At 37.2% G+C, this 12,559-nt stretch overlaps 1 pseudogene; it reads right to left on the bottom strand.

The window, feature by feature from the left end:
- Positions 1–729: 729 nt before the first annotated feature.
- Positions 730–1,182, bottom strand: LOC149991687 (large ribosomal subunit protein uL15 pseudogene; annotated as a pseudogene).
- Between the last annotated feature and the right edge of the window lie 11,377 nt (positions 1,183–12,559).

Below are 12,559 nucleotides of genomic sequence, written 5' to 3'. Positions count from 1 at the left end.
AACTGGCCAAAAAAGTTGTGTGTCCAAGTTCAAAGTTAAGGGGTATGGGAATATATTCCTTTTTTAGTAAAAGAACATGCAAAGTTACATGGCAAAGAGTGTGGATACAGGAAAGGATGAAAAATTGGAAACGAAATTTCAATATATCCTATTTACTTTGTCAGTGGACTCCCATAATCTTGTATAAATAATTGAGTTGTGTGTGTTTGTAGTGAGGTAAAAAAGAGCTATCATTCTGATACCCTCAGAGGTGCTGACAGAATATTAAATGTGATCAATTAAACAAGACCCAGGTGATCTGTCTCTAAGTTCTGAAAGGCTGAAGTCTAACATCATTGGCAGGACCCATCAAGGGTGAAATCATAAAGCAAGCATATTTGTCTTTTTTTTTTTTCCATTCTTCCACTCAATTGAATTCAGAGTACACAATGCAAACAGGCCTTTCAACTATTTTACATTTATCTATACACACACACACCCCAACAGCTATTATTTTCACTTTATAAATGAAAAGTTCAAGTTAGGTAACAGACCAAGGCCTCTAAGTGTTGGTGCTCTCTTGAACACTCTTTCTCAGGGGGGTTGGCAGAGAAGCCCCCAGTCTTTATACCTTAAACTCCTAAACTTGTTAGGCAGGTTTCTGACACAGGCAGAGGTGCCAAAGAACCTACACTCAGACCAGAAGACAAAAGCACTTGTGAGAATTTAATGAATTCCCCTCCATGTGGCTTCAAGCTACCAGCACACAAGCCCCACCAACACTTTTAATCTTCTCCTCAGCTCTTCTGCTGAAGAATTTGGCCTTCACAATGACAGGCTGCTTTGAGAGCTTTCCCTTCCCCAGAACTTTGTAGTAGCCGGATCGCACCACATCAATGATGGGAGCGACTCCAGTCTTGCATTTCGCAGCATTTACCCATGTCTGCTCACTAACCAAGGTCCACAGTTTGTCAAGGTTGACAGTGGGGCAGAAGCTCTGGTTCCTCTTTAAGTGGAAATGCCTCATACCAACTTTCCCAAAGTAACCTGGGTGAGGTTTGTTGAAGTTGATCCTGTGATGATTCAAGCCACCAGCATTACCTCGGCTTCCCGGGTGCTTCCTATGCTTGCCGATATGGCCATGGCCATGGCTCACGTGGCCCCTAAGTTTCCGGGTCTTCCTCAGTCTGGATGGCATGTTGATGGCCGAGATGGAAGAGTGCAAATTTGTCTTTGACAATCCTTAATCTTACCTCTAATCATCCCCACTTTCATGTCTTTGTCTTATCTATCTATTTCTCCTGTCTTCATAACAAAATATTGCATCCCTGTAGCCCATTCTCCCTAAACCTATCCTCTGCATTTCAAGGCTTCACTATCTGATAACTAACACCCCTAGATAGTTACAACTGAATAGGTTTTTGCTTAAAGACATTTTGACTGGGGATTCCTGGAGCATAGAGTATGTGAGCTTAAATAGCAGTTGTCAGAAAAATTTTGGAAGTTAAACTCTTTTATCTTCAAATAAACAATCAAAAACCCAATTTATTAGAAGATAATAGTGATACTATACAATTATCTTGTTAGTCAAATAATATTAATATAATTTTTAATAGTCAACTATTATTAGTTCACGCACAGAGCAGGAAAGAGACAAACCCACTTTGTTTATTCGGTCTCCCCATCATATCACCTTGGTGATCTCTGAAGGTCTTCCACAGAATCCCAAGGTACTGAGAAAAATAATTTGAAAACCCATAACATGAACTGTCATATTAGATCTGTCTTTTCTTTCAGATCACATGGAGTCTCCCACGTCTGTGAAAGCATAAAACTATCTTGATCCCAGGGCCTTTGTGATGTTGCCTGAGATGCATGTGAAATTTTCTTTTCCTTTAGTTTGCCACAGTACCTGAATATCTATGATTGGAGGTGCTACTCCTTTGGTGTAGGGCATTTTCTTGTCCAGGAGTCCTTTTAAAAGTGTAAAATCTCTTTAGAGAAATACAGTAGTCCCTCTCTATGTCATGGTTCACTTATTGTGGCCTCACTGTATCGCGGGATTTTTAAAAATATTATATTTAATTATTTATGATGGATTTTTTGCTGTATCGTGGGATTTTGGGTACTGTATATGTATGTTGTTAAAGTTACGTAGGTTTAAGAGTGTAGAATATGTTTAAGAACATAAGTAGTGTTTATAAAAGTGGAAAAGGTTAATAAGTGACTGGGAAAGGTTAATAAGTGTGTGGGAAGAGTTTATAAAGCCTTAAAATAGATATAAATACTAAAATAAATGTAAGGTTTCTACTTTGCAGATTTTCACCTACCGTGGGGCGAGGGGGAGGCTAGAACGTAATACCCATGATAAGTGAGGGAATACTGTAATCCATTAGTCCATGAAGACCTCGGCTTGAATAGGGTTTTTTGGATGGCCCATAAGCAGCACATGTAGACAGGGTAAGAACTATGAGACCTAGATATCCAAGCATGAAAAGGGGTCAGGAGAAGCTCTGAAAAAAAAATATCAGCAAAAGTAAAAAGGAAGATGAAATTGGAAAGATGAGGTGAATTCAAATCAGAAATAAGCTTCATTAAGTGAGCTCCAGCAAGTACCACATAAGAGATCATTTTCTCTGCATACAGAGCAATTATGAAGTTCACTTCCCCTTCCTTCTGTGGGGAAAACCAAGTAGGTGGGCTTCCTACGGATGCCACTCTTATTGTGGGATTTGCTAAAATTCTGATTGATTCAGAGCTCAAAACATCCACTTCAAGCCATACTTTTTTCAAATGAATTTCCCAAGGGTGAACAGCCTCAAAATTATTTCATATGTTTTATAGGTGCTGGGAAGGAGAAATAGGACAAAATTGACATAGATGGGGGTTATCTCTTGGTTATGTTAGATCTTCTAAATTCTATCATATAGTAAGTGGTCAACTGTGCCTCATCAAAAGCAAAAGGATACAGAATTCATTGAATTACCATAGGATGACATTATTTGGTCTTAGAATATACTATCAAGTACCAGGTAAGTTGCTGAAAAGGTACAAATTTATAAGACATAAAAAGTATTTAACGTTTCCTGAAAAATTCTTCCGGATCTTCTGGTGCATTTGTTTAATTCAATTCAGCAAATAATTATTGCCTGTTTTATGCCAGGCACCGTGCAAGGTGCTGGAAAGGCAAAGATAAATAGGACATTCCTTCCGCCCTTCAACATGTTCAAAATCTAAGCGAGGAAGACAGAAATGTAAATGACTGTATTACTGTGTAAAAGTGCTACATTGACTGTATAAAGAGGGTGGTATGAGAATAAGCAGGGGAAAGAATGACCTAGTTTCTGGCTGTCAGAGGAAGGGAAAAGGTCGAGTCTTAGGTGGTTCTGTGACTAAGGTGGGCCTTGGAAAGCCACTAGAGACTTAAGGCTGGAGAAAGGCATGGTTAGATCAGCTTTCTCAGAAACAGCTCTGAGGTGGAGGGAAAAAGGCAGTCAAACTAGGTAAGTAGTTCTTAAAATCAGTCAGACCCTGACCAGCATGGCTCAGTTGGTTGAGTGTCCTCTCGCACATGCCTGGGTTGTGGGTTCAGTCCCTGGTTGGAGTGCATGCAAGAGGTAACTAACTGATGAATGTTTCCCTCTCACATCAATGTTTCTTTCCCTCTCTTTCTCCCTCCCCACCCCTCTGTCTAAAAATAAATAAATAAAATCTTTTTAAAAATCAGTCAGTCAACAGCTATTAAGAGAATGAATAAAATGTGGAGTTTGGAGACAGAGGAGGGATTTCTTCCAGGTAACCTCAGGAGATAGAAATAATGGAAGCTCGGTACTCAGACAAGAAGCATATAAAAAACAACAACTTGTTCACATTAAAACACTAAAATGTGCCAATTCTTATCATGCATTGTGGCAGTTATATGAATAACCGTTCCCTCTAACTAAGAAAGAAACCAAGAACTCCTTTTTCATGACTGGTAAAGCAGCTGCTAGGGACAAGACATGAGTCCTGCCATAGGGAGACTCACATTCTCTACCGAAGCAGAACTACTGTGCTCTTCTTCATGGAAACCCTTACTTGAAATAGCTGCCCTCCTGGCATGGGAACGAGAAACTTACATTTGTATTAGGATTACATCTTCACACCATGATAAATTTCTGCAAATCACTTTGTCACACATGTACTAGGAAAAACAGTGTAAAAAAAATAGAAATTCATTGTTAGAACTCCGTAATCAGTGCCGGACATCATGTAGTGTGTAAAGATGACAGAAGAAGTGGGGGTGTCACCCCATAAAATAAGAACCCCCTATTAAGTGCCAGTACAGAAAACTCTATCTGGCATAGAGTGGTACTCAGAGAATACTTGATGGATAAATGAATGAAAAGAAACAAGAAAAGGAGCTATGAAGAAAACATGTGACTTTCTTGTGATACTTTTCTCTGAAATGCTAAGAAAATACTAATGACATCCCTCATATGATTGCAAAAAAAAAGAATAATAAATATCTTATCATATTCTCTGGGTTTTCTTTCCCATTTTCATTTCTGCAGTTCAAAGGACTATTCAGTTTCATCAGAAGTGGGAACATGTTTCAGTTCTTAAAAGAGCATATACATTGAGCCCCCCCCTTCCTGTACCTTAATGAGGAAGAAATATTTTTAATGAATAAACAAAATGTGGGATTAGATTCATGCACTCAGAAAAAAAATAAAGTGGGGGGAAAAAAACCCTGGGAAATTATGGCAAATCATGGTACAAGTGAGTGGTCATGAATACCCCCACTGCTAAGCAATGAGGTACAATCCCATCCACAGAAAGAGAGCTGAATCCCCAAATCCAGCAGATATAAAAGTAAAATGAGACCCAGTATGTCAAAACTCAGTGAACATTTTTACGACCCATCAACTGTATCATTGCAAGTCATTAGAGAGAAGATTTTGATGAACATCAATTTCTACAGCAAGAAAAATAAATGAGCCTCCATTTCCTTCCTTCTCTTTGTTCTCACCTTCAAGTAGTTAAGGTCTTTGAGAAGAATAAAAGATGACACTTCAGTAGCTCACAAATCAGACTTATCTGTTCCCATGTCAGTTTGAGTTTAGAAAAGATGACTTTCATCTAACAGCCCTCTCAGGTACAGAACTACAGCGGGCTACTGTGTCACCTCCAGAAATGATTTATACTGCATCGATCTGAATTTTAAAATATTAGAGAACACTGCCTCATATCGATCTTCATTCTTTTAAAACAGCTCCCAACAGTGAGTTAATAGCATGAAATGTTCCTATTTCTTAACTAACAATCCTAAATTAAGTTAGTGTGTAGAAAGAGGTTCAAAACACACAAACAGACACACATACAATTTTCCACTCACCATAAGAGAAATAATCCAAACCTAAGACCTAATAACTTTTCATTTAAAAAAAATGCAAAAACTAAATGTAAGGAGCCCTTCAATGACGCGGAGAAAAGGGAACCCTCGTGCACTGCTGGTGGGAATGCAGACTGGTGCAGTCACTGTGGAAAACAGTATGGAGGTTCCTCAAAAAACTAAAAATGGAACTGCCTTATGACCCAGTAATTCCACTTCTGGGATTATATCTGAAAAAACCCAAAACATTAATTAGAAAGAATATTTGGACCCTCTATGTTCATTGCAGCATTATTTACAGTAGCCCAAGTGCCCATTAGTAGATGAGTGAATAAAAAAGCTGTGGTACATTTATACATGGAGTATTGGCCATAAAAAAGAATGAAATCTTAGCATTTGGAACAAAATGGATGGACATAGAGGGTATTATGCTAAATGAAATAAGTCATTCAAAGGAAGACAAATACCATATGACTTCACTTACATGTGAAATCTAAAGAACAGTATAAATGAACAAATAAACCAGAAACAGACTCATAGATACAGAGAACAGACTTAGTGGTTGCCAGAGGGGAGGGGGTTTGGGGGTGGGTGAAAAATATAAAGGGATTGAAAAGCACAGATTGATAGTTACAAAATAGCCATGGGGATGTTAAGTACAGCATAGAGAATATAGTAAATAATATTGTAATAACTATGTATGGGGTCACATAGGTACTGGAAATATTCAGGGGGGAACACTTTGTAAAGTACCTAAGCTGAACACCTGAAACTAATGCAAATTAATACTGTATATAAACTGTAATTGAAACAATTTACTTAAAAATATAAAATATAAAAATTTAAAATAATATAAAAATATAAAAATAAGGGGCTCTTTTGAGGGTTGCAAATATAAATAATCCCTTTCCTCAGAGAAGTCCCAATATAGCAGGGACAATAAAAGATGTGCACAAATACTCATAATGTACAGAATGGTAAGATAACTGTCTTAGAAAGGTGTCAAAAGTGGCAGCAATGCTAAGAGAAAGAAGAAATAACTTCAAAACTAACCAGGACTGGGAACAAAAGAGCATTCTAATGAAATAAAATGGGATAAACATAGGACCAGAGATTTTCGAGGAGAGGCAAAGAGTCTAGTTCCCCTGGGAGTGAAGAGAGCAGTAGAAGACAGTCTTAAAAACAAAATTGAAAACAAATAACGGTTGACTTTGTGTGTCAGGGCCAATAATTGAGAGTTTATTAAATAATGATAATGCTTCAAAGCAAAAAAAATGACGTGGAAGAAACTTAAATGCATATTACTAAGTTAAAGAAGTCAATCTGAAAAAGTTACTCTATGATCCCAGCTATATGACATTCTGGAAAAGGAAAAACCAGGGAAACAGTGAAAACAAAAGTGAATTCAGGGAAGTGGAAGAGGATAAAGGAGAAGAGCAGAGAAGAGATGAACAGCAGAAAACAAAGAATTTGGGGCACAGTGGAAATACTCTGTATGATATTATAATGAGCATATAGCATTATACATTTGTACAAACCATAGAATGTACAACACCAGGAGTGAACCCTAAAGCAAGCTATGGACTTTAGATGATTGTGATGTGTTAATGTAGGTTCATCCTTGGTATTAAAAAAAGTACCCTTTTGGTGAGTGATATTGATAATGAGAGAGACTATGCATATGTAAGGACAGGGAATACCTGAGAAATCTATTTTTTAAAAGATTTTATTTATTTATAGAGAGAGGAGAAGGAAGAGAGAAAGAGACAGAGAGAAACATCAATGTGTGGTTGCCTCTCATGCACCGCCAACCAGGGACCTGGCCCACAACCCAGGCATATGTCCTGACCAGGAATCAAACCAGCGATGCTTTGGTTCACAGGCTGGTGCTCAATCCACTGAGCCACACCAACCAGGGCCTGAGAAATCTTGATACTTTTCTCTCAGTTTTGTTGTGAACCTAAAACTGATATTCTTTAAAAATAAGGTCTTTAAGGAAAAGAGAGATATATTCTCCAGGGTATCTTAAGTGCTGAGATGTGAAGACTAAATGAATACAGACAAATATGAATTCCTTCACTGTGAGGTCTGTGTGACTGGGAAAATGTCTTGGAATTAATAAAAGTCAAAACCAAGAAAGTAGGACATATGGAAAAAGAAAAATAACTAGTTCAAGTTAAACATGTTAAATTGAGACCCCTACAGAACAATCAGCTAGGAAGTCCCACTTAAGTTCAATGGCATGAACTTCAATAAACCCGTTCAGTTTTGTGACTTCTTCTTGTGTGTGATCAGAAACCCTAGACAGTAGAGTTTGTCACAGTCTGAGAATTGTCACCCACCTGTTAATGAGATCCACCTGGAATGAAGTACAGACCTCACTGAGTAACAAGACCCATCTGTAATGAGGTCAAGAAGAATATTTCAGATTACTAGCAAAAGTGGTATTGAAATGGCTTCTTTGAACATAGGCTGGGCAAGATAGATGGAAAAGACCTTGTAGTTTATTTCCCTATATCAAATTTCCTTACTTCCCCTGATTTCCATGGCTTTTTATTTGTTACCTAGAATCACTGCATCTTTTTCTTCAAACCTCTCAGATCTATTCTAGTTTGTCACCTTGCCACTAGCCCTTGTAGACTAGCATACCCAGTGGTGTAATTGAATCAGGGTTTCCAAAATGCAGTGTATAAAGTGGGCTTTTTGTTTTTAAGTTCACTTTTGTAAAACTTAAAGAATAGAATAAATTTCTGGCAAGTTATTAAAGCAGCATTTCCCTGCCCCACATAATCACCACAGATAGCAAAGAAAACGGGGAAAGAGCAGGACAGGGAGGAGAAGGAAGAGGAGGAGGTTGGAAAATGAAGAATAAGAACGAGCAGGGAAGGAAGGGAGAAAGGAAGAAGGGAAGGAAGAATGAAGGAAAGGATGTTTTTATTGAATTCATTGAGGTGCAGTAAAGTCACATAAAGATGATTGTTGTCAATAATTCAAGTCAAGCTAGATGCAAGAAGTCCACATATACCAGTCCTCAACACTCATTAATTAGATGAAGTTACACTCATTAAATCTGCTTTAGACATATCGACCCTATTTAGGTCTATTAGAAGCAGAAAACAAGGTAGAAAATAGAGGATCTTGAGTCCTGAAAATTTTTGTGTTAATCCAAGGTTTGCCTTGTATTAACTATGTGAACTACAATATCTTATTTAACCTTTAAGCCTTAATTTTCTTGTCTATAAGAGTTATAATAGCATTCACCTTATGGCATTACTTTAAATTGAAATATATTCATGTACGTGTGCTTATGCCTTGTGCACCATTGAATTCAACATAGTCTCAATAACTTCTAGTTCACTTCCTCACAGAATTTCTGTTAGAATTAAATGAAATAATGTGTTTGGAGGTTCCTGGAAAGCAGTGGGTTAGCTTGACAAACTTACAAAGTAATAAAATGATGCTTGAAAAAATAGCTATAGCTATGTACATATTCTCGTGATTCTTTTTAAGACAACATTGAAATGAACTTATTTTATTTTACTGAATAATACCTTGTAGCTTTATTGAAGTTCTAAGTATTCTACATGCTAAAATAAAGTTGTAGTACATTACCTGGAGCACTTTCAATCACTATAAAACACTATCCAACTGCAGTGCATATTTTTTAGATGCAAGCCATTTATCCTTGAATCTTCTGAGGTATCCAGGTTAGCTGCTTACAGAATGAGTTTATGAATTTTCCTAGTGCTAATTTGAAATTAGTTATACATTCTACATATGAAGGCTATTAATCTTTTAGTACTTTTTTCCATGAGATAGCTTAGCTCAAAGTAATTTATGAGATTGATCATTATAGTGCACTCTAAGTGAGCACAACTTTAATAATTATGTATTCATAAGTGGCAAGTGCACCCCTTCCACTTATGTACCCTTCTAGCTACCTGGATATTCATCTTTCCTTGGGAGGAACATTTATACTGTCATAACAGACTACTTCACAATTACTTTATACACAGGTTCTTTTTTTAAGTAAATTCTTGCATGATAAAGCACATTTTAATTATACATTCTTTCAGCAATGTGGAGCCCTGTGGTTTAAATCTCATATAATGCTACAGAAATGACAAAACTCCAATCTATTCATAAGATCATTCTGTCTCAATTACACTAAAATGCTTAGACTCCCCACATTCTCTTCTCCAACAAGTTGCAATTAAATAGTTTGTGTTAACAAAGATTCTGATACATTTTAACTTTTAACAAGTTGATTGTTCAAAACAATAATCTTTATGACATTTGCAAATAACCCAAATTCATTTTTGTTCTTCTCCCTTTCTTTCTTGTGTTTCACCAACTGCCCCTGAAATATTATTAACTTCCTTTTTTCTTTTTCAAATTTTATTTTACAGTTAACATTCTTTCTTGATACTTATCTTTGTACATTGTTATTCATGTATACAAGGTCTGTCTGGGAAAAGTCCAGCCATTGTTAATATAACAAGGATGGTTTGTGCGGCATTAATGTAACCTGGCAGCCAAGGAGAGTAGACTGGAATACGCATGCATGAACAATGATGAATTCACTGTACTAGTCAGTAGGAGCGGTAGATGCCATTGAGTGGGCATGTGTACTGTGTGGTTGTCGCATTCAAAATGACTGAGCAAATAGAGCAACAAATCTGCATCAAATTTTGTGTTAAGCTTGAACTATGTATTTAAATGATTCAGAAGGCCACAGCTACAGGCAACTAACTGGTGATTGGCAGCTTCATCACAATAATACACCCACTCTTTCATCATGTCTCATGCAGAGATTTTTTTACAAAACATCCAATCACCCAGGTGACTCAACCCCGCTAAAGCCCAGATTTGTTGCCCTGCAACGTCTGGCTTTTCCCAAAACTAAAATCACCTTTGAAAGAGAAGATATTTCAGAATGTCGATGAGATTCAGGAAAATACAATGGGATAAGTGATGGCAATTGGGAGAACTGTGTGAGGTCCCAAGGTGCCTACTTTGAAGGGAACTAAGGTTTTATTGTCCTGTGTACAATGTTTCTTATATCTTCTTCAATAAATGTCTCTATCTTTTATATTACATGGCTGTATACTTTCTGGACAGACATCATATATTTCCAAGATTTTCTTTGAAAGTCCAAAATTATGAATTCTGACTCCCAGTTAAAGTAATCCAAAAACCTTATTTTTCTCCCTTCTCACAATATTTTTAAATGCATTATTTCAAACATTCTCTGGACATGTAACATCTATTTTGTCATCTATCATCCTGATCTCCACATGTGTTTTAGTCTTATTTCTGCAGTTAAAATATATTTGGTGCTCACTGCTAGTCTTTTCTCCAGTCATCTATTGGTTGGCTAAAGTTTGCCCTCTCATAATTTTCTCAAGAAAAGCTCATGATAACAATACCCCCTTACTGTCTTGCATATTCATAATTATTTTCTGTTGCCTTTGTGCTAGCAGGACAGGTTGGTTAGATATAAAATCCTTGGCTCATTTGTTTGTTCCTTGAGTATTTTATAGGAAGTTCACCATTGTCTCTTAGCCTGGACTGATACTATGGAGAAATTTGAGGCCAGCATGAGTGACTTGATCTTTTTGCCTGGTTTCCCAATGTATTCTGTTTCATATATAACTAGTGTATTGAAAGAAAATTTTCATAATGTACTTACGCATTTTCATTTTAAAAAATATTTGGGGCACAGATATGTGTATATTAGTAAAAGCATTCAAATTTCATAAGTTTAATAATGTCAGGCTCGGAACATCCTCTATGGATAGTCATTATTTATCCATTCTGGCATCTTCTACTTTCCCTCTGTATTTCACTTTTGTCTCTAGTCATCAGTCTACACAGATCACTACTACCTCTTCTTTGGCCAATGGCAAGACCTTTCCAAGTGTGTTGGCTCTCTATCAAGTCGTCCTGGCCATAGTAGGTCCTGTGTGGTTGTACTTGAATGCTATAGAGATGTCTCAAGTGCATCTGCCTCTATCCCATTAAAAGGTGAATTATAAAAGTTGTCCCATCTCAGGCACACCTAAAGATTTGACCCATGGTCTAAATTCTTGCAACACTAACTGAAAGGATGTATAGAAGTGTACTAGACCCAAGGTAAACAAGGGTCTTATCGAGGTTGCTGAGTACTGAGCACTGCTGTATGGGCAAGCTACATATGGTGATTGAGATTGTTCATCAGTTAATTGTGTAACCTATGATTGATGAGATTCAGGAGCATTGGAGAATGGAAACCAGTCATGTACTCCTGAAGGTTTACAAAGCTATAAAAATATAAATGCTCATAAGACCCCTGAGCATCCTTAGTATGAGGTAGTCCATGTGTACTCAACCTTATCTCTTGTGACCTTGCAAGTCCCTGTAAAGACACTGGAATCCATGTCTGGGAGTTGTGCTGTCATTGTGTCTGCTGTTTTTCCTGTCCCGCATCCTTTGGTAAAGCTAGGTAAACTTGATGCTATGTGAAGCCAATAGTACCTTTTGAATATGATTGTCAATCTAAACCTAAACACCCTGTGGTAGTTTTGGAAATTTCAAGTCTCCCTGTACCACAAGGACTTGTCCCGATTTTGGCAAGGATGAACAGGACAAAGGGCCTGTTTTCAAGAACTGCATTGATGTTCAAGCTCCTTTCTGTTTTCTAAACTTACCTCCTTTTCCATCAGCCTACAAATCTCTATCTAGGCTCAGGGGTGAAAAAGCTGTCTATTACTGATTAAATAATATTCAAAATCTTTTCTCTTAAGTCATATCTTTGTTCTTTGTTCTGTTGGCTCTGTTGCCTGTGTGTCCTGGAATGTTAGTCCTTCTATGAAGGAGTAAAGGTAAAATGCCTTAGCTCTCTTGGTTCTGTAAGTATTATCCTGCCGTCAGATTATACTGAGTATTATATTGTGAGATGAAAATCAGCTTTGGTACCAAATATACCTTGGTTCGCCTTTCAGCTTCAGCTCTAGTGGCTGTATGATATGCAGCAAATCAATTAACCTCTCTAAGTCATTTAATAAAAGCTGACAGTTTTAATTACTCTTTGGTGATGCCCATTATTCTTTTGGATCCTCTTAATTCCTTTTCTCCGATGCCACAAAGATTTCACTTTCCTCGCATTAGAGTAAGATGCCATATTTAAGTAGCCATCCTTCCCTTCACCAATTTTTAAAATGAAAT

The sequence above is a fragment of the Furipterus horrens genome, unplaced genomic scaffold (assembly GCF_987537825.1).
Source record: "Furipterus horrens unplaced genomic scaffold, mFurHor1.1.pri manual_scaffold_17, whole genome shotgun sequence".
NCBI classification, from domain to species: domain Eukaryota; kingdom Metazoa; phylum Chordata; class Mammalia; order Chiroptera; family Furipteridae; genus Furipterus; species Furipterus horrens.
Note: the sequence above shows the minus strand (reverse complement) of the source record. Positions and strands in the feature narration are given on the sequence as shown.